Genomic DNA, 21,833 nt, shown 5'->3' with positions numbered 1-21,833 from the left:
AGTTCTCATTTACACCATTGAGGCTTTCAACTGAGTCATTATTCAGCAAAGTGATCAATATCAAATTATCTATCTTGTCTTTATTTTATATTTTTTGAGACTATTCTTTCTTTTAAAGTTTTTTCTTTTTTAGTAATCTCTATATTCAACGTGGGGTTTGAACTGATAACCTCAAGATCAAAAGTCATATGCTCTTCCAACTGAGCCAGCCAGGCACCCCATCTTGTCATTATTTTAAAGCCAAAATTGACACCATATTTCATATTCAGAATGTATTTTAAAGTATTACATATAGAAAAGGAAATAAACAGGCACAAGTCAAATTCAAATTGCTAATAAATGCATGAGAATGTTCAACCTCATTCCTAATCAAGGATATGCAAATTCACTTTCCATCAGATGTGCAAAAATATACCAATCTGACTCTATAGAGTACTGACAAGGTGGGGAGCTTGTCCGCTTACACAGTACCTGCTAGAGGGCTGATGGGCAAGATCTGCTAAAGAAAACGTGTGCATAAGGATACAGTCAACAAAACTCAAAGACAACCTACAGAATGGGAGAAGATATTTGCAAATGACATATCAGATAAAGGGCTAGTTTCCAAGATCTATAAAGAACTTATTAAACTCAACACCAAAGAAACAAACAATCCAATCATGAAATGGGCAAAAGACATGAACAGAAATCTCACAGAGGAAGACATAGATATGGCCAACATGCATATGAGAAAATGTTCTGCATCACTTGCCATCAGGGAAATACAAATCAAAACTACAATGAGATACCACCTCACACCAGTGAGAATGGGGAAAATTAACAAGGCAGGAAACAACAAATGTTGGAGAGGATGTGGAGAAAAGGGAACCCTCTTACACTGTTGGTGGGAATGTGAACTGGTGCAGCCACTCTGGAAAACTGTGTGGAGGTTCCTCAAACAGTTAAAAATAGACCTGCCCTACGACCCAGCAATTGCACTGTTGGGGATTTACCCCAAAGATACAAATGCAATGAAACGCCGGGACACCTGCACCCCAATGTTTCTAGCAGCAATGGCCACGATAGCCAAACTGTGGAAGGAGCCTCGGTGTCCAACGAAAGATGAATGGATAAAGAAGATGTGGTTTATGTATACAATGGAATATTACTCAGCTATTAGAAATGACAAATACCCACCATTTGCTTCAACGTGGATGGAACTGGAGGGTATTATGCTGAGTGAAGTAAGTCAGTCGGAGAAGGACAAACATTATATGTTCTCATTCATTTGGGGAATATAAATAATAGTGAAAGGGAATATAAGGGAAGGGGGAAGAAATGTGTGGGAAATATCAGAAAGGGAGACAGAACGTAAAGACTGCTAACTCTGGGAAACGAACTAGGGGTGGTAGAAGGGGAGGAGGGCGGGGGGTGGGAGTGAATGGGTGACGGGCACTGGGTGTTATTCTGTATGTTAGTAAATTGAACACCAATAAAAATAAATAAATAAATAAATAAATAAATAAATAACCAAAAAAAAAAAAAAAAGAAAAGATGGACATAGGCTTACAAGTTTATAGATAATATGTAAATGTGTATTTAAAAACTTGGAAGGATACACAATATCCTAACAATACAATGGATGTTTCTGGGGCTTGAGGTGAGTATTGGGATAGATTCTATAAACTAAGGAGGAATTTAGCTTCTTTTATAATGCCTGATTTATTTTAAAGAGTAATATGCCTGATTTACTTTAAAGAGTAATATGAAAAAAAAAGAGTAATGTGTACAATTGATCTGGTCTTCAATAAATCAGTTAAGTGAAGAAAAAGGTGTTTTCAAGTAACTGACTAAAAGGACATTGTGGCAGCCGATATAACACATGAAGCTTGATTGGATCCTGGTCCAATAAAAATAAAGGACACAAAATGTCCTGGGGACAACTGGGAAGTGTTGACTATGGGTTGAATATTAGATGATATTGGGGAATTAACAAGGATTTTTAGGTATGATAATGATACTGTGCTTTCTGTAGGAAATAACCTCATTTTTAAATGATTCATGATGAAACCATGAAGTAGCACAATGTGTTTCCAAGCAATCATTCAGAAAAAAAAAATAGGTGATAAATAAACTAGCAAATAAGATAAATTTTTAAATGAGTCTGAGAGCTGTGTATGTGAAGTTTGTTGTAGTATAGTTTCCATTTCTCTATGTGTTTGGCATTTTTCATAAGAAAATTAAAAGGTAAAGGGCAATGTGTAACTTTTTGAAAGTATAAACAATCAAAATAACTGGAAGCAAATACAGTAAAATATTGGCCCAATGATTCTGTGTGATGGGAAATGCATGTGTATTATTTCCTTCCCTATAATTTTCTTTAAAAAAGAAAATCTCCAAAAATTTAAATTAGTACTGAGAACATCCTATTCCTGGGATGACCACCACCTCACTATTTTTCCACCACTAAAGGCCCAAAATAGGTTGTAGACGTGAAGCCCAGATTTCCAGAGATGTAGAAGCATGGTGCGTAAGAAGGAATTCATTCACCTGCTTGGCTTCCCTACTGCATCAAGGAGTGGCTGCAGTGACCCTGGGACTGGAGGCTGTGTGGATGGACAGGCTAAAGCTGGGCCTCAAGGACAGACAGGCAGAAGCTGAGCACACTCCCATCCAAACCTCATCTGAAAGTCTGCACTTGGTGAAACGCACATTTCCAAGGCATGCTATGGACTCTGAACTTAACCGTATCCTAGAACTTTCTTCTCATTTTCAAATTACAACCTGTGCAGATCTTGGTCTTGCTGCTGGAGGATGGCTTTTGTGTAAGTGAAGTCAAACACAAAGTGAAGTGTTGAAAGGCTACAAGCAATAGTCTAACTAACCATGACAAAGAACAGACATTCCCAAGCATAAACACTGCTTGTCCTGACTCAGAAGTCTAAGACATTGAAAGCTTAATTTTTGTTTGTAGATTCGGGGTAAATTCTCTGATAAGCATGTACATGGCATTCACCCATGAACCTGAGCATCCAAAAAACTCTCATGGAGTGTCTGATACTGCCCCCCCTGGTGGGAGTAGGGGCCCTCCAGATGACTGCTCAAGCTCAGATCACAACAGAACCAGCTGACTAGGGTCAACATACTGGACTGTGCTGGGAGCAAGCAGCAGGAGAGAACCATAGCCAACCCCATCAACACGGCAGCATGCAGCAGGTAAGGGGTGGTGCAGAGAAGCTGGCCCAGCAATAGGAGGGAAGAAGCTACCAGAAAGTGCCTGTCACCTAACACAGGGACTTGCTGCTAGGATGGTATGCTCCAACTCTTGACGTTCTCCTTGCTTCACTCCACAAAGACACAGGATTCTAGAGCACTCCCAGCTGGCCAAGCTCACATACCCAACCTTCCCTTGCCTCAGGGTAGGAAGAGGAAAAGCTATGGCAGAAAGAGCCTATGGAAAATGCTTTGGTTTCACCAGTGAGTGGACAAGGTACCTGGACTAATAATTGAACAAAACTACACACAACATGGAATACTACTCAGCCATCAAAAAAATAAAAAATGAAATCTTGCCATTTGCAATGCTATGGATGGAACTAGTGTAATAAGTCAGAGAAAGACAATTATCATGATGTCACTCATCTGAGGAATTTAAGAAACAAAACGGAATTATAAGGGAAGAGAGGGAAAAATAAAACAAGGTGAAATCAGAGAGGGAGACAAACCATGAGAGACTCTTAACTTGGGAAGCAAACAGGGTTCCTGGAGGGGAGGAAGGTAGGGGACACCGTAACTGGATGATAGGCATGAAGGAGGGTAAGTAATGTGATGAGTTATATGCAACTGACCAATCACTGACCTCTACCTCTGAAACTTATAATACACTGTATTTAATTAATTGAATGTGAATAAAATTTTCAAAAAGTACTAAAAAAAACTACAGGCAACAGGGATAGACAGGAAGCTACAATGGAACCAAGGCACACATGGGAGGAGAGGCTTGGACGCGAGCAGGGCTGCCAGCTATAGACCTGTTTACATCATCCTACACAAGCCAGCTCTACTTGGACCTGTGCAATCGGCGCCCACCCAGCCATTGCAAATAGCCTCCTGGCAACACTGGCATTTCCGGGCATTTGAGGGAAGTTTCAAGAACCCTGCAGGGTCAGAGGGACTTTCCAGGTCAGGCCACTTGGTGAGGTTGGGTCTGTCTGGGGTGGAAGAGGGCAGTCCCAGCTCCACAGGGTTGAAGAGGTTCCTCCGCACCCAGGTAACTGTTGGATCGGTCAAGACCCTGGCCAGGGGAGATAAGGGGAATCGGGCTATGCAGGATGGAGAGCTGGCCCCCCTACACTCACTGCTGCAGGACTACTGGTCTAGGCCCTGGCTTGTGGTGCAGGGCTTCCCTGGTCCCATTGGAAGGACCCCCATCCCATCCAGAAGAAGCGTAGCTGCCTTCTGCTGCCCTGGCTGCACTTATCTAGCAATAGATGCTAGATAAGAGCTCAGGAAACACCAGGTCTGGGTCCCCTCCTTCCTTTGGGTGGGGAACATAAAATGTCCTGCTGATATTTTGTTTCCCCAGTCCTGGGGCCCTAACCACCCCCCTTTCTCCTCCTCTCAGGTCTGCTCTGCTTGCCTCTGGCTTCATCTCTGAAGTTCATACTTGTTTGTAGCAGGGAGGGTCTACAATGTCTTGCGTGAGCCACAGTTGGATAATTTCTAAAAAAACAAAAAACAAAAAAAAACCTGACTATGTGTGTCGATACTTAATAGATATTTTAAATCAGTGAACCTCTGCCTCTTTGATAAGGAAAGACAAGACAAAAGGGTAAAAACAAAATCTTATGTCTTGGCAATCTACATGAAATTAATGATGAACACTTTGTGACCCATGAACCCATAAGTGATAAATGATGTCATTATTAACTATAGTTAGTAATACTGTACTGTGTGTTTGAAAGTAGCTGAAAGAGTCCTCAACACAAGGAAACAAAATTCTGTAACTATGTGGTGACAGATGTCCACCAGGCTTGCTGCAGGGGATCATTTCTCAATATATACAAATATCGAATTACGACATTGCACACCTGAAACTAATAGAATGTTATATGTCAATTATACCTCAATAGAAGATCAATCTTCTTTCTATTTTTAAGAAATCAAGCAAAATGCTCTTATAAATTGCATCAACCACCTGCCCTCCCAGGATGCCTGTGATGCTGTAGGAACACATACTTGTTAGAAATCTCTGGCAAGACTGGCTCATAGAAGATTCAACCAAAGGGTAGTGGGGATCATCTGATCCAAGCGCTCAGTAAGTAAGGGCCAGTGCGGGAGTGATGGGCCCCAGGCCCAGGGAGACACAGAAGTGCGAGACTTCCCAGAACTCACTCCCCTCCCCTCATCCGCCTTCTCCTCCTGGTCTCTCTGGCTGCAGCCTGTGACATGCATAAAGCCCAGGCTGTTTCCCTGGTCCCTGCATCCTCGACTCCACCAGGAGACTGAGCATCCAGTGCTTTATTTATCCTCAATGCTGCCTTCTGGTCCTCAGCTGAAAGATGTGGCTGCCAGATCCAGGCCCTCACCGTAGTTATAAATTATAGATATTAACAGTGCTGGCAGCAAAGCCACCCCCTAAGAGGCAGGATTTACTGCTGGGGTGGGGGAGGGTGCTGTGGGAAGTTCAGGAGGTTTACACAGTCATGATTTAGAAGGCCCTTGGTCTGGGACTGCATCTGACCACCTTTCCTGAGACACCTCTATTCTAGCCCTAGCACACACGATAGAAAGTCTTGGATTCCTGCTCAAAATGCCATGAATTGCACACTTTATGAAGAGCTCGTGCCTGGGAAACCAGACATAGGATGCGTGTCTGCCCATTGCCTACCCATGAGCTCCTTACATGTTCTGGATGAGAAGTTCTTCAACATATAGGGCTCTTCTGAGGGATGACTCCAAACCAGAGGAAGAAGGAAGTCGGGGAAGGTTGTCCTTGGATGCCATCTGGTACCCAAAGCCAGTCTGGTGTGTCCGCTGAGAAGTCCTCTCCTGGACAGTCCTGGGAGATCCCTCCCAAAAAGGCTATGGGACCCTCAGTAATCAGGTGTTCACCAGAGTCTTCCAGAGACAGCTCGACAGGGCGGGGGCTAGGACAGGTCACACTGCACCTCTGGCCATTGAGCACGGTCACATCGCTTGACCAGAGAAGACAGGTGAGTAGAGCACCTGCCTTGGATGACTGGTAAGTCTGTCCCAATTGGAGAGCAGGTGCCATTGGCCTCACCTTCAGGTCATCAGAGGCTCAAGTGTGGCCCAAGGAGTATTTCAGTTGGCCAGGGGAGGATTTTTTTTTTCATCTACATTTAAGTAACTTTTTAAAAAGATTTTATTTATTTACTTGAGAGAGAGAGAGAGGCCAGAGGAGTGGGGGTATGGGGACAGAGGGAGAGGGAGAAGCAGGCTCCCATTGAGCAGGGAGCCTCATGCAAGACTCGATCCCAGGACTCTGGGATCATGACCTGAGCTGAAGGCAGACGCTTCACCAACTGAGCCACCCAGGTGCCCTACACTTATATAACTTTAAAAAAATCATTTTGGATTTTTTATAAGGTGCCGCCTTTTCTCCCACTCCCTTATCTGCTTGGTTTGGGCTAACCGTCAGGTCCAGAAGGCACGGGTCACTGTAGGCCAGATTCTCTGCCATGTACAAATCCCCACCAGAAATGATTTGAGCCAGCTCCTCCACAAATGAAAAGAAGCCCTGTGTCAGGGTCGTGGAGACCACCCTGGGGCACAGAGAACCCCAGCAAGACTCACCGAACTCGGCATACAGTTGGGCTCATGGCTGTGACTTCTAACAGCAAAGGGACACAGAGCAAAATCAGCAACAGGCAAAGGTGCATGGGGCCAAGTGTGAGGGAAGTCAGAGAAAGCTTCCAGAATCTTCTCCCAATGGAGTCATGTTCAACTGTGACAATACGTGAGGAGCTGCACCAGGGAAGATGCAGGGAAGATGCACCTCGAGAGATGCAGCCCCAGGACCTTTGGGGGGGATGGTCACATTGGAACCCCTTACCTGGCACATCTGAAATTCCAGACTGCCCAAGGGAAAGCAGGTGGTCAGGACGGACCATATGCTAAGTACAGTCTGGACACAATGAGTCCCTCTTTTCATTTAGGGGATGGTGAAGACCTTCCCAAAATCCAAGTTCCCATCACCAGCCAGGAGCCGGTCTCGCCAGTGGGCCTGCAGGAATGGCAGCTGTGGGCCTAGAGGAGAGAGCTCTTTTGTGCACAGCCCCCCTCCCCACCCCAGCCAGGGTTCCCAGAGGAGAGACACGTACTTCCTGCCCCGCTTCGCCTACACACCAAGCCTGCCTGCAAGCTGCATGAGGAAGCAGAGCCTCCCGGGAGGTGTCCTGATGCCTGAGAGCATCATGGGCTTGGCCGCCTTGGCAACCAGCCCTGGCCATTTCTAATAAACAGCACATGATTATTTTAGACTCTGATTGTCACCTTGTTTTCTGCAACGAGACACCAAATGCCTCTGAGGAGAATACATGCTCATCAGTTTGCTTTGGGTCCCACATCTCCCAGTCCATCTCCTGAGCCTTCTTCCCTGATTACACCTGCAGTAGCAGCACCTCTGACCGCCCCCCACCCCACCCCACTGCAATGGCACAGGTGATCTGCATGCACACAGGTGTGCAAGACCCGTCCAAGACCCGTGCATTCCACCACAGAACATAACCCGGACAGTTTGGAAAGACCTGGAGGAAGCTGTGTAAGATGAAGGGCAGGAGGGCTGTCCGGCGGGGCCAGGCTCGTGGTGGGACAGCCTCCTTCTCGCTCACCACGGCACCGAGTCCTCCCTTTTCCCCTCCACCATTCCAGAACCTAGCACTGACCCCGATGACCACAAGGGCCTCCTGCTCCAGCCCTCTCCGATCTCTGCCTTGGCGAACCCCGAGGGGCTCACAGAAGGCCCCCGCCCACCTCTGGCATGAACATACCAGCTCCCCACGGGCAGACAGGGCTTCCATGTTTCCAGCCGCCTGGGGCAAGTGGCAGTCCTTCAGAAGACCATATCTGTGGGCACCTGGGTGGAAAGAGGCTGCATCTCGGGGCTGACCTGAAGGAATCCGTCGGGAGAGTGTTGGGGCAGCGTGGGGACAGGGCCAGCGGGGCCTCCGAAAACACCGTGCCTCCCCCACCATGTGTCCAGGAGACAACACAGCAAGCTCCTAGCTGCAATCCACAAGGCAACACGCTCCGGGGGAGCATGAACAGGAGGTACAGGGACTTGTGTGTCATTACAGGAGGGGGAGAGAGGGGTGCAGGGAGGCACGTGTGTTGCCTGAGCATACGGAACACGACACAGGGGTCTAGGTGGGGAACTGCACACAGAAGCCTAATAAATCCTGGGAACACCATTTTTCCTGCCCAGCAATAGGCATCTCCCCGAGGGGAGGAGCATGGGTTTCAAACCTCTGCCCACGTGGCTGCAAGACCCTGTGGACGCATCCAGAACAGCGAGGCCGGGAGGCCCCACAGGTGAGCATCCCGTCCCTGAAGCTGTCCCCGACCCTGGGCTCTGGACAAAGGCATCTGATGTCTCCCCTTTGGCAGGCGTGAATCTTACTACCTGTCGGGAGAGGGAAGCACTCAGGTGCACACACGCAGAAATATGTTGAATTTTTAAAGGGGCCTACAGACTGTGCTCTATGTCCAAGAGCAGAGGATGTCTACGATTACAGACCAGATACCCTACACGTGTCCCATAGGACAGGTTGGCAGCCGTCCAGGGTGTCCTCTTCCATACCAGATGTCTGAAGAGGACCAGACACATGCACACATATGCATGCACACACACGCATACACGTGTGCATGTGCACATCGGTCCCTTTCACCAGCTGCCCCATCTCCATCCCTTCACTGCCATCTCTGGCTCTCACCATCATCAGTAGGGCTTGTGGCTGATGCTGTTGCAGAATTACCAGAATAATAGCTACAACGGCATCTACTGAGCATCACCCTTTTGTTCTCAAGTCTTGTATGATGAGCATGATTGTTGTTGTTGTTGTTTTTTAGTGTCTCTTGTTTTTTTGTATATCTTTTTATTGGAGTTCGATTTGCCAACATATAGTATAACAACCAGTGCTCATCTCATCAAGTGCCCCCCTCAGTGCCCATCAAGATTGTTAAATCCATTAAACCTCAGGTGTTAACATCTAAGGAAACGGGCACAGTAAATCCATCCACCAGTCGGTCAAGGCCTGGGACATGTCTTGTATGACCCAGGCGCTATTCCAGGCAGCAGTGAATGAGATAGGCAGAGGCCTAGGAACTGCCCTGCCTGGTTCATGCAGGGCAGAGCACGCTCAGGTGGGAAGACAAGGTCACACTCTTTCTATATCTCCAGGAAGCAGCAGGCAAAGAGCTGGACAGGAAACAGGACCAGAAGAAGCAGAAGCAAAGAAGGGGCAGCTCTTCTCCAGCATGGAGGCCACAGAGAACTTGACAAAGCCCTGCCCAGTAGGGAAGGACTGTAGCTCTTATGGACTCTGGTCCCCCAGACCTGGTGTCAGCTGCCCGCCCAAGGCTGGGGTGCTAGGACCCCATTGCTACTCGCGGAGTTGGGAGGGAGGCCTGGCCTCGAGGCCTTTCCAGGCTCTGCTGCACTGAACTCCTCCAAAGGAAGAGCAAAACCCCATCTGTGAACATGAAGGGACATGAGACTCAGGGACACTGAAGCCTAAGCCCTCATCCCGTAGCTGGTAAGAGATGCAACCAGGATTTGAATCCAGGTCTGTCCACGTGCAGATAGCATGTCTCCCTTCACCAGACTACACTGTTTTTTCCTAGCAAACACTGCCCTGGGGTATGAGCTAGGAGTTCAATACAAGCTCGGTCACGCTGGCTCTAAGGATGTACCAGTTCCATCTGTGGGCAGAAGTGACAGGTCTCATCCTGTGTCAGCTTGACTTAATGCTACAGACTGCCTAGAGCACAGCACTGAGGATTCAGAGGCTGAGACCAGGCTTGGCAGGAAAGAGCACGTGGAGAATCAGAGATGTGTGCCATAGGCAAGAGGTCGGCAGTCTCGTGTGTGTTGGTTATGACATCTTAAGTTGCTAAGAGCAACGCAAAGGGCTTCCGGTAGGGCTAGATCAAGTGGCTTGGATAACAATGCTCAGTTTCTTCCCATGGGTCGAGGCTGCCTTCCTCAGAGCTGGCTTCCATACCTCACTCCCCACATGATTCCAGGCTAGCTGCTGATAGATCCAGGCATTTTCAGCTTTCTCATCCACATCCAGCAGGAGATGGAGTATACCTTTATGGCAGCGTGGCAACAATCCCCAAAGCTGCTCTGACTGGACTGACCCAGGCCATACATATGGCTCTGACAGCATCTAGAGGGGCAGAAGGCACCTGGCAGCTGGCCCAGGCCACATATTCTGTCTGTAGCATCAGGGTAGAGTCTGCTTCCCTTGAGTCTCATGAATCGAGAAACTCAGAGAGTTGTGGGCCGGCCCTCGCAAACTTTCAGCACCCCCTGCATATGACACCACTGCCCTGGAGGCTCATCTGTCCCAGAAGAACTGTGGGTGCAAGCCATCCGTGCGTCTCTCCCCCATTGCCCTGGGGGGGGTGTCGAATCGAGGAGATGCCCTCTCTGGTCTGTCCTCTGTTATCCCAGGTCTGCACCTCTGCCGACAGAGGGGGCCAATGCCAGGAAGGACCTCCTAATGTCCCTACAAGAGTAGGTCTTCATATTACCCACCCAAGCAGGGCCCAGCCCTGGGTGAAAGATGTTCCCAATGACATATCCATTCTTTTTTAAAGGGTAATTAACAGTCTAACATTTAACCTGATTTTCTCGGACTTTTTGTGTTGACCTGGCTAAAGAAGCAGTGGATGTAATTAAGAGGAAACACTGAGTGCTGATTATAAGAGGCATGAATGATTATTTGGACAATAGATTAAGCCCCATGGCTGATACTGCGATGGGCAAAGAAACTGCTAACTAAGGGCCCCGCGAACATCATTAATTCTTCATTTGCAAAATTGCTTTAGGTATCTGTGAGCTTCTTAAAGTTCCAAAAAGACTCAGAGATCTACAGATCAGTTAATAAGTCCACATTTTTCTAACCCCTGGACAATATCTCTGAGCTGTCCAGACAACATAAGCTGTGCGTGCTCTGAAGAAATAATTGAATTTGTGCAAATCCTATTAATTCAGGACTTGGGTCTATCTGTAGACTTTTGAGGATGGAAGGCACCTGCTGTGAATGTCAGAACCTACATATTCACCTAAATGCTTGACATGGCTAAGAGCCCTCTTTGCCCACTTTCCCGAACCTTCAGCTGAAATGAGAGCCATACCCCCCTTCACCAAAGGAAAGGCATATGGCGGGGATGGGATGGCTCCTTCTCTGTACCCAACGTGTTTTCAGGTACACACTTCATTAATCATTGATTTACAGATAAACAGCATGTGCTGCTTATTTTTATAGTCTCTCTACTATTTATTTTTTTCAATGAGGAGGACTCTGTTGGAGCTGAAACGTATTTGACTCTGTAACATCTGGGTTGAAGCCGTGCACTGGATCTCAGTAACCAGAATCCAGCTGGATCTGAGTAACCATGTTGGCTTCCTTGTGTTGATTTTAACTATTTTTTTTTTACCTTGTATTTCTAGCAAGATGTCCCACTCAGTCTGGTGATACACAGTTTCTTTCTCAAATAGACTTAACACGTTAATGGTAAATAACATAGAATTGTATTGTAAGTGGTAGGAAAGATGCTGAACAGATAGGGAAAAGGTCATGGAGGTGGTGATCCTCATAGATAGACATTTGTGAAACAAATGAAATTATTATCTATCTTCCAAACCCCTAGGTTTCCAACTCCCTGCTCTAACCATCCCTAACGATCATGCTGGCTACCCACCTTCTTCCTGTGCCAGTGGCATGAGTGGTTACCACTTTTCTGAACCCATATGGCCTTCTTACCATATCAGATTCATTCTGATATGAATGAATATGCCTTACTCCTTCCTAAATCTTCCACAGTATACAGAGCAGGAGCTGTGTAATGTCTGATAACTGAACTGTTCCCTCTTCTCCTGGGCCTCTAGTCCTCCTCCGGGAAGCCCTTCTTGGTCACCCAACCCGGTGTATTTATTTCTATGAAGAATCTGTCTTGGTTTGCTCTGCATGCATTCCCAATCCTTCTGGTTCTAATATCCCAATTTCCCTCTGGGAATTTTCTGTTCTTCTATTCAATCCACAGTGGGGACATGACCCCAGCCTAGCCAAAGTGCCACCTGTCCTCAGCCAAATAATTGTTCAAGGAACAGACTATGTCTCAGATTGATTGCCAAGCATGTCCCATCAGGGACGATCTTGGGACTTCTGTTGAAGCATCAGTAAGAAACAGCTTCTTCTTCCCACTTAAGTTTGCAAGGATAAGAGGTCAGCCTAGAGCTGCTAGTGGCCACCACATGGGAACAGTGTGCTGAGAGGCAGCTGGTACAGAAGGAAGGTGGGGCAGGAAACGGAAAGAGATTATAAATCCTGATGATGCCACTTCAGTCTCTGAATCCAACCTTTCCTAAAATCATTCCTTCAATAAATACCCTGTTTTGCTTAAGTCAGACTGAGTTGACTGTTCCTTACCTGAAAACAAAAGTTGTGGCTAGCCATCCATTGAAACCCAAAACTCCATCTCATCTCTACTTATCCACTTGAACAGAGATAAATACCCTGTCTCTGTGTCTTTGCATGACCTTAAGAACATATGAGTCCTTGGATTTGGTGCCTGCCCCAATCTTAAGTTACAGCTTCATTATGTTGGCAAGGACTCTATTTCTGAATAAGGTATATTCACGGGGCTGGGGCTTAGGATTTGAACATACCTTTATCTGGGGGGTGGATGTGCAGAGGGCAGCCCATCACAGCTACCGCGTTGCAGTTCCTGGGAGCATAGATGTCAGGATAGAGCCAGCCCTGTGGAAGGCAGGAAGGAGAGCAACAAACAGGGGGAACCAATAGGTGATGTAATGGACCTCATTGGAGGCCTGTGCCGAACCTGGACTTCCTTCCCCTGTGTCTCCCAAAGTATTCTTCCCTGTTTGAGCCACGCTGAATGAAGTTTCTATTATTCCTAGCAAGAAGCACTCTAAGTAAAATGGGCATAGAGTTTCCCAAGTCACAGATCTCATGAGGGTAGGATGGTCTCTGCAGAGCAGGACAGCTTCTGGGTAGTGACTGGAACTCCCCGCCCACCTGCCCTCTCCTCTTCTCTTAGCTTTTCCGTCCTACACTTCCCCAGTGTGGGGTGTGTTCAGCAGGCGATCCTCATCCCAGGGAACGTGAGCTGCAGCTCTCTGCCTACCCCGGGGTGGACACGTTTGAAAAAACATCCTGAAGGTGATGGGATTTCACAAAGGACTGAAAGTATAAAGCTTTCTCCGAAAGCATGGAGATAGAAATATTTTTTTATACTTCATAATGTAAATGACCTTAAAGTGAGAATCCCAGCAACAGGAGCTGTGTGGAAGGCTGTACATGAACAGGGTGTAGGAGACCCGCAAGTCACACCCAGTGTCAGGGTGACACACAGCCCATCTGCAGAGGTGCGGAGGCAGGGAGTCTGAGCCTCCACCTCAGACATTCACCAGAAAGGAGTTTCTATCTAAAAGCCACAAGTTCACAGGCTTGTTGCTGAGACAGTTACAATGTTTGAAAACATAATTACCTAGCAGGAAGCTACTTGCAGATCATGGCATCAAATTGACAAAACTGGAAAAAGAAGTACGTCTTCCGGTATGTTCGTACATGTTCAATCTGTCACCCAATTACTCAACAAGCTTCTGTGCTCACTATGTGTCAGAGCAACATTCCCATTCCTGGAAATACTGAGGAACAAGACAGTACCCCTGCCCTCATGGAGTGTATGTCCCAGCAGGTCACACAAACCGCAGGCAGACAGATGGACAGACATACTTTCTGGTAGCATAGAGTGCCATGAAATGGGCTACTCACTGCACAAAACGAATCGCTGTGGTTCATGATGGGCAGCCTGTGTGCGTCTGTCTCTCCCAGAACCAAGCTGATGGGGCCCTTTACCTACCATGGGATCCTCCACATCATCCTAAGAACCCTAAACCTCTCATTTGCAGAGTGGAGCTCATGCACAGGAGTCAACCCATGCTGACCCGATATGGAACGAGATGAAGGGAAGGTTTTAGAAAGCTGTCGTCCTGGATCAAGGCACCTGGGATGCTTTAATGTGAGGTGGGAGATGCATGGCCACTTGTTTCTGGAGTGGATAGTTAGTCCATCTAACAACGCTGCGTGGTCATGGGAACCAGACGCAGGCCGCGGCCACAGGTTAAACATTAAGCTCCACCAGTGGTCATGTTCCCTTATGAGTCTCCTCTCAGAACCCAAGGCCCCTCTGTTGGTACTTGGCAGCTGGCTGGGCCCTGCTGACGGCATCTGCGGTAGCAAATGCGCTGTTGCCTGGTTACTAATTGGTGACAGGGAAAAGCCCTGGATGGACTGCAGATCCAAAACTACTGAGGGCTAGACATGGTGACCAGACAGCATCACTAAGGAGGCGGCCTGTGGGTAGCACACTGTGGGATGGAACCCTCTTTACCCCGGCTCTTGGAGGTATCATGGGCCCCACTCACGGCCACACACAACATGATGGCATTTCTCTGCAATCTGCCCCCTGACCCTGGTGATTCAATGCAGGAAAACAGAAAAAGGCTCCCGGGTCCTCATGACAACAGGGTTACAGGACTGTGGGGCTCCACTCACCTTCCTTCTAGCCCCGCACCATGGCTGTGCTTCAAAGGCTCTGCTGAGAATGGCAGTGGAGGTGCCTCACCCTTGCTTCTCCAGCCACATCCTGCTGACTGAACACCAGCCCCTTGAACTTAGGTCTTGAGCCAAGGGACCCAAAGACCAACACCAGTGGTTTGAGCAGATTCCTCCGGGCAGGACCACACAGAGGGACCATCCCTTTACACCTGCCCCCTCAATTCCTTGGGCCTCACATTCCCATTGCTTCTGCTAGAAATTTCCTCTTCTTGAGATGGAATTAGATCATGCTGCTGGCACCAGAGCCTCATTCATGTGCAAGGGCTGCCGTAACACAGCTCCACAAACAGAAATGTGTTATGTCCCAGTTCTGGAGGCCTGAGGACCAGAGTCTGGTCCAGGCCCGTCTCCCGGCATTCCAGTCATGGCCAGCAGTCCTTGGCGTTCCTTGGCTCATGGCAACATCAGTATGGTCTCTGCTTTCATGTTCCTATGGTGTTCTCATGCACATGTCTGTCTGTGTAGCCAAACTTCCCCTTTCATAAGGATACCAGTCCTTGAGATTGGATTAGGTTCTATACAAATGACCTCTTTTTAACTTGATTACCTCTAAAAAGATCCTCTCTCCTAAATATAGTCATACACTGTGCTCGCTTGGAAGTCTTGGGCATTAGGACTCCAACATCTTTGTGAGAATTCAGTTCAGCCCATAGCAGACCTCCATGGGATCCAGAATGGACCACCCAAGGCAGCCCAGTGAGCACATGGGAACCTACAAACCCAGATCCCTGGGACCTACAAGTGCAGGCTGGCTGGCTGGAGAGGTGTGCCGCAGCAAAAATGGCTATGCAGGAGGAAGAGGTAGCCTGACAATAAAGAGGGAGCATGATCCCTTTTCCACAGAGAACCTTAGAGGAACTTGGAAACTCTTGAACTTGATCACAGGGATTCAGGAAATGGCACTTCTTAAAGATGAGTGTTAAGGTAATAGACTTTGGGGGGATCTCCTTCATGACCACAAAGTAGGAAGCCCACACTGTGATGGTACAAAGTTCTGCCTACCTTTCTTGAGCCTAACTGTAGATGTGTCAAGATGGTCGGGAAATAGCACCAGGCCTGTGAACTCTAAGTCCTTGATTGAGGGGCTCTTATGAAAACTGAAGCCAACACAGAGGAAACAGACATTCATTCCCAAAACATTGTTTGAGCTCCTGGATCAAGCCATTCCTGAAGTTAACACTACTCTCTCTTCAACTCTACCAGTCATTAAGTCTCTCTGATAAATACAATAGCACAGGGCAGAGTGCCCCCAAAGACCTTTTAGCTACATCCACAGCCTCCTTTCTCTACTCTGTAGGAAAAAAGGAGCCAAGTAATCTTCATTGCAGGGTCTGGATTTGCCAAGAGACCAGAGTGAAACAGACGCTATCAAGACCCATATGCCAGAGCTGAAATTGTGAGCTTCATAGAAGTTCCTGAAGCCCCTGCCAAACATATTTGCACTCCCTTTTGTTCTTCACTGCCCTTGCAGGCCAGCCGAGGACCATTACTGCACGGGCCAAGCACACAGAAGGTACGTCAGTATCACATACATGCCCTGACAGGCCCAGAGCAGCACCAGTGATTGTTTGACTGTAATTGGCACTAAGATTTTGGTATCAACAGAGCCCATTCCATCTTGAGTTGTCTATTAAAAAGGAAAGAAAGAAAGAAAGAAAGAAAGAAAGAAAGAAAGAAAGAAAGAAAGAAAGAAAGAAAGAAAGAAAGAAAGAAAGAAAGGAAGGAAGGAAGGAAGAAAGAAATGGAATTTAAGATACATAATTGTGTTAGTCATGAAGAATAATGACATTAAGAGCCGTTTTGCCTAGACATTTCCACACAAACAACATTATGCCAAGACAGTCTGTCCTGAAGCCCTGACCATAAGCGAGGCCTGGAACCTTGTGGACGGCAATGTCTGAGGGATGTGTCTGGCGTGGTCCTGGGGCATGGGGGCCGTGCAGCTCACAAGGCACTTACCCAGACATCACAAGTTTTTCCATTTCTGTGTACCAACTATTAACTTATTCTTTTTCTTTAAACAAGAATATATGTTTTATGGACATAAAGATACTGAAAAAGGAAATTTTATATTGCCACCATGAAACTATTGGTTACGTGATAGTTACATTTTTTTTCTAAAAAATAATTATATTTTTCCCAGGAAATACAGGACTGTACTTGGGTCCCGTTGCCTGTTTTTGTCTATTCTGTAACCTGTAGAACATTCTGGAAATACTGGGTTGGCTGCTGGATTGAGGCACTGCCATCACCAACCCGACAGCCATGGCCTGGCAGCTCATCCAGGACCCATCCAGAGAAAATGCTCCCCAGAGGCAGAGAAGACAAAATTGCTCCCTCTCCAACCCCAGTGGCTGTTGCAAGAGCTCCCAGCTCTGAGCAACCCCAGGAGGAAGGAGCAATACCACTTATCCAAGACGCAGTTAAAGAACAGATGGTGTAGGCCAATCTTCCAAGATACAAATAGGTCATTTCCTTCCCACATCAATGACTCCTGGCTTCAACAAATATTGACTGAACACCTATGATGTATGTACACAGTCAGGAGGTTAGTCCACACGCACGCATGAATATGGAGCAGTCCCTGCAACTGAGTAGATTAGTAATGCATGACTGAATTTAAAAAGCAGATTATGGGGCACCTGGTGGCTCAGTCAGTTAAGCATCCGACTCTTGATTTTGGCTCAGGTTGTGATCTCAAGGTCTTGGGATTGAGCCCCAGGTGGGGCTCTGCACTCAGCACAGAGTCTGCTTGAGGATTCGCTCCCTCTCCATCTGCTCTCCACCCCCTCTCTCTCAAATAAATAAATAAATAAATAAATAAATAAATAAATCCTTAAAAAATAAATAAAAAGTAAAAAAGCAGATTATGATGAAAATACACACATTTTCCTCGTTTTAAATTTCAACTTTTCTATGTATTTCAATGCATGTACAAACATATGCACCTTTGCACATGTCCTAGAATAACATGTACACAGGTAAGTGTGGATGAAGATGTTGCTGCAGCACTGCTGGTAATACTTACACGTGATTAGGGTTGTGGCTAGATAACTGATCACAGTTAGTTGACTATATGCATGTTAATAAAGGCTAGCATGTCAGGCACTCAGCAGCAGGGGCAGACCACACAGTGTCCCTTACTGTTAACTCCATGCATAGTAACACCACCAACACCTGCAGGCAAACAAGAACTGAACGTTTATGCACCTGGAAGTCCACCTCACCAATAGCAGCAGGGTGTTGGCAGTGGATAAACACCCCAGACCCTCATCCTTCAACTAGGGTGAGTCCAGGGTGTGCCTGGCTATCTCCAGGGGCCCCTCCACAGGACGGGAGAGCCCCTCTATCCACAGTGAACACCAGCTGGATGGCATGCCCTACGCTGACTTCCTCCCATCGTTGCTTGGCTTCTCCCCCTTAACGCTGCTGCCCTCCCAAAGTTTCCAGACATCACCTTGCAACTAAGCTACATTGGTTTTTGGTTTGGGTTTTTTTCTATTTAACAATAATTTTTATTGTCTCTGAATCTGGCCTGAACCAGCACATGGTACTGAGGCTTAGAATAATCTGAAGAGGTCCTGTATGGGAACCTCATAGGTCTTGATATTACTTAGGCCCTCCTGTCTGACTTTTATGTGAACTCTTTTATTTTTTAAAATTCAATTAGCCAACATATAGTACATCATTAGTTTCAGGATGTATTGTTTAATAATTCATCAGTTGTGTATAACACCCAGTGCTCATCTCATCACGTGCCTTCCTTTGTGCCCGTCACCCAGGTATCCCACTTCCCCAGACCCCTCCCCTCCAGCAACCTATTTGTTTAGAGCCTCTTATGGTTTTTCTCCCTCTCTCATGACTTACCATTCAGTTTTCCCTCTCTTGTCCCAAGATCCTTTGTGCTATTTCTTCTTTTCTACATATGAGTGAAACCATATAACTGTCTTTCTCTGATGGACTTACTTCACTCAGCATAATACCCTCCAATTGCATTCATGTTGATGTAAATGTTAAGTATTCATCCTTTCTGATGCAACTAAGCCACTTTGACTTGAATCCCCATCCCAGGTTTGCTCTGGAAGGACTAAGCCAAGACACTATGGCATAGGAATACCACTAGATAATATGCAGAAACTTTAAAAGAATGATGTAGCATGCTAATATACTAATATGGAAAGATCTCTGTGAAATATTCTAAAAACAGAAAAATGCTAATCTGCATAAAATCCATATGGTTTTCTTTAAAGCACATACAAAATTATGACAGACTTTCTGTGGCTGCACACACACATACACATGTAAATATGTAGGAAAGTGTCCAGAGGACCCAATTGTTGACAGTGGTTAACTCAGTAAAATGGAGAGAGTAAAAAGACACTTGAGTTTTTACAAATCAAATGTATCAATTTACTGCTTGAGTCATGAAAAGTTGATTGTAAAAATCTCAGGGCAGAGTATGTATGTAGTTGGACACACGTATGCATAAATGCGTGTACACACATCCATACAGACCCCACTCTGTGTGTACATATTTGTCCATATACCAAGACACTGCGTCTATGTGTGTATTTGTGTTCACATTGGAGCAAGTCTGCAAATCCAGAGAGGGGGACACCCGATTGTTTATAGCGATTGCTGACGGGGTAGGAATGGGAACATCCTACACGGTATCAGCTTTTCACTTTCCACACCCCGTGACATGAGACTCCAACAAGCACCTCCTGCCCTTAACATCTGACAAAGGAATATGATTTTTAAGATGCTGACACAAATTCAACCTCTGTGCAAGTATCATTGGTGACATAACTTCCCCCCAGCTCAGGGAATAAATATTTTAATGATTTATTCACACAGAGGAGCCCCAACTCCTGTTTGAAGGATGGAATTGCCAGTATTGAGAGCAAAGACCACTACAGATTTATATGTAAAATGCTGCCCTCGGAGAGCCCAAACCCTGGCAATGGTTCAGGTATGTTTAAGGCCATTTTAACCTCCTGCAGACTGAAGAAACTCTCAGCGAATCTCCTCCTCTGAGTCAGATGCACAGCCCTCACTTAGGCTCACTGACCAGACCTCCTGTTTCAAAAAGTCATGAGGATCTATGTTCTAATTGCTCTCCCTTCGTGGTGAAATAATTCAAACATTCCATTCCCTTCCAGAGTGAGAACAAGAGCTAAATTTAAATGCAATAACTTAATGATGCATCTGCAATCCCAAGCAGCCAACAATCTATCAGAAAAAATTAAAAAGATCAGCCCATTCCAAATATAGGAAAGATTCACACACAGGCATATCACTCCTCTCTGTAGCTTTCAACCCCAGAACAACCAAAATTTAAAAAAAATTCAAAAAAGTATTAAGCTCTTGAAATAATCTGCCTGTTACCCCTAAGAGAACAGAGTGACTTCTGGGCCTCATAGGCCATGTAAAATAAATGAATTTGAAAGAATTTTACACCAGTAATAACCTACATCACTCAGTTCAGAACATCCTCTTTGAAAGTATTCTTAATGACACAATTTGTCTGTTGAAGGCATGCAGATAAACATCTCTCATTATAAATGATATCCACTGAAGAAACAGACACTGTTATATAGATAATGATGAAAGAGAAAGGGTTTTTGAAATATTTTCTAGGCATATTCCCACCTCCAAGGGCCCTACATTTACTAAGTGAATGATGAAATGTTTTTGGCTCCGTAGTAATGAGAACAAATGGTTACCAAGAACATATCCTATATCTGAAACAGCTGAGTTTCACACACAGACTCTTTCTGCCTCCTGCCAGAAAAATGAACACATAAAATAGAAATCAGGGGATTGGGTGTGAACTTAAATCTACTGAACACATACTGGCTGAGTCCAGTGGTACATCATCACCAGCCCTACCACAATCACTATGATTTCTACCACCATCACCATCACTACCATAACCATCATCATCACCACCATCCTGTTTATGAGACTCCGATCCATTGTTTTATCAGGACCAACCCCAATACCACACCTAGGCAGGGGCATCAAAAGTTCACATGGTTCACCTTCTGCTAAATGCACAAAATGCTTGACTAACAACCATAGCAACCACTGCCTAGGCAGCCACTTGCCACACAAAAGCCTTTTGCAGAAAGAAGCAACTGTTATTCTTACCCCGTAAAGTCATCTCATGATCATATTGTGTAAATCACTGCCTTGTGTTTAAATCATGCTTCAACACAAGAACTCTCAAACCAAATAGTGAGTAAAAGAATGAGTAAGCCAGCCCTGAGTTCTCTCCTGAACTCTGCCTCATGTTTAGGTGTAGCTCAAACTCAAAACTGAGCTTTGGTCCAAAACTGAATCTGAATCTTACCCATAAACCTGATTTTTTTTCGATCTTTCTCATCTGAGGAAGTGGGGCTTTCCCCTCCATTATGTCATCTCTGCCAGCAATCTGAAAGCCATGTTTATCACCCCTTCTCACCCCACTGCCCATCCAGCCCATCACAGCAACTGGCAAATCCTACTGCCCCAATGCATCTAGAAGCTCTCCAGTGTCCTTCACTTCCACTGCTAATGCCCTGGTCTGAGGCACCACGGCTATGCATCCAGACTACATGGTGGCCTCCGAATGCTCCTTGCTACTACACTCCCTTCATCCCCATGCAAAATTTAATATAATCATTTTAGAAGGCAAATTTGATCATGTCACTCTCTTACTTAAAATATGCCACTGCTATCTGGCCACTGCTCATAAGATTTAAAACCCATATCCATAGCCTATAAGGTTGTGAATGCCTGCCCTGGCCTCCTCTCCCCAATTTGCATCTAAACAACCACTTTTCATGCATTCAGCCCTTTATTGCCCCTGGGCCTTTGCACTGCCATTCACTCATGACACTGCTATCTCCACAAGAGTACAGACAGTTGTTTTATTCACCATTCAGCTCTTCTCAGCTAACTGACATACAGCTG

General features: G+C 46.1%; 1 protein-coding gene across 3 annotated transcripts in view; it reads right to left on the bottom strand.

Annotated features, from left to right (window-relative positions):
• The window catches only part of RIMBP2 (RIMS binding protein 2), a 226,623-nt gene that overhangs the window by 151,908 nt on the left and 52,882 nt on the right, over nucleotides 1-21,833 (bottom strand). The gene's annotated exons all lie outside the window — the stretch shown is intronic.

Source organism: Canis lupus, chromosome 26 (assembly GCF_011100685.1).
Source record: "Canis lupus familiaris isolate Mischka breed German Shepherd chromosome 26, alternate assembly UU_Cfam_GSD_1.0, whole genome shotgun sequence".
Lineage (NCBI taxonomy): Eukaryota > Metazoa > Chordata > Mammalia > Carnivora > Canidae > Canis > Canis lupus.
Note: the sequence above shows the minus strand (reverse complement) of the source record. Positions and strands in the feature narration are given on the sequence as shown.